Genomic DNA, 1672 nt, shown 5'->3' with positions numbered 1-1672 from the left:
GCGACCTAGAAAGGCCTTCTGCTCCTCTTCCAAAATGCATCTTAGGAAAATAGGGTTGTCCATCTTTACTGCAAAGTTCAAACTAACACCAAACAATTAACAAACAATTAACAAACCAGACCTATTGACTACCAAAAATGAGATGAGCAATGATGAAAGAAGTAGCTCAATTGCCTATAAATAAACTTGTGGGCAGGGTGCCAGGGATTATTTCTTTGTTTCCATCTGATTGCCAATTCAATTACATTAAATTAGCAAATATTCTCAAATCTTGAACATAATTGCAAGTACCTGCCAAAAAGGCCAATTGTAATTAAACACAAATACCATCCATTGTCTTGTAATGAGTGTGAAGCCACCTAACCGATGGAAAAGGCCAATTGTAATTAAGACTAATAGTAATAGTACTATTGCTAGTGGACTGTGGCATGTCCTGTAATGCGTGTGAAGCTGCTTCGCCGATGGAAAAGACCAATTGTAAATTGTAATTAACAGTGACAAGACATCAATATACTATCTCTTGCAACTTAAGTGATACACGCTGGACAAAAACGTGTCACCATTCTGGACACTTGAACAAGGTCGAGGCTTCATTCCAGACATGGCATGGAATTTAATTCTTTCCGGGTGCACTGTACTCCACATACAACTTACCTTGATATGTGTCAACATTCCGGTGACTACCTTCACAATTCTTCTTCCTTCAAGAAATTTTGGCCAAAATTAAACCTTAGCCATTGATCTTGGATCATCAGATGGTCTGAGTTCTCAAATAATATATTTAACATAATTACAGTGGTAGTGGCCAATAACTTATGTAAGTTGGTATGTTAGGTTAGGCTACTTATTTCCCATCTTTTGAAAATAGCCATACCAACTATAACTTTCTGAAAACCATTCGCCATAAAAAATAAATTAATTCAATTATTTGGAAAACAATTTTGCCACCTTTTTATAAAAAAGGTATCGGTTATTAAAATATTTGCCAACCAATATCCATATTTCAAAACATAATTCGCCATCAATATTAATAATTTTATTAAAAACAAAAATTATAATCGCCATTATTTTATAAAAATTGTCTAAACTATTAAAAAAATCGCCACCAAATATCCATCCATTGACGCATAATTGGTAAACACTATTAATTTTTTTTTCACCCAAATGACATGTGATTCGCCACAATTTTATAAATTTTGGGAGGGAGGGGTTCCTTAAAGTTATCCCTGTCAGGGACATCTTTAGGTCTTAAACCACCATATATTTTTGGAGCATCTTGGTGGAAAAATTTAACAAAAAATAACTAGCTGAAACAGTGTTTTGTTGAGTCAAGTGGGTAAGCTTCAACTTCTCCAAACTACTCTTCAGAACCTTCCTACCTATGCACTTATTATTATTTTCATTCTTTCTAAACTTGTGGAGTCTGTTGAAAGGATTCAAAAGAGGATTCCATGGTCAAGGGAAAATGAGCAAGAATGTATTCCTCTTATTTCCTAGGATAAATTTGGCTTCCCAAAAATATAGTGGTGGGTTGGGAATTAGAAAGATTAGAGTGTTTAATCAGGTCTTGCTACCAAAGATGTTTGGAGAATTTACAGAGGTAAAGGAAAGTGAAGTAACATATTGTATTCTAAATACCTCTCTCACAATCAGCCCTTTTAGGTATTTCTCT

This window comes from Cupressus sempervirens, chromosome 7 (assembly GCF_028749045.1).
Source record: "Cupressus sempervirens isolate cs-2001-9-10 chromosome 7, ASM2874904v1, whole genome shotgun sequence".
Lineage (NCBI taxonomy): Eukaryota > Viridiplantae > Streptophyta > Pinopsida > Cupressales > Cupressaceae > Cupressus > Cupressus sempervirens.
The sequence above is the reverse complement of the archived record's forward strand: the minus strand, read 5'-3'. Positions refer to the sequence as shown.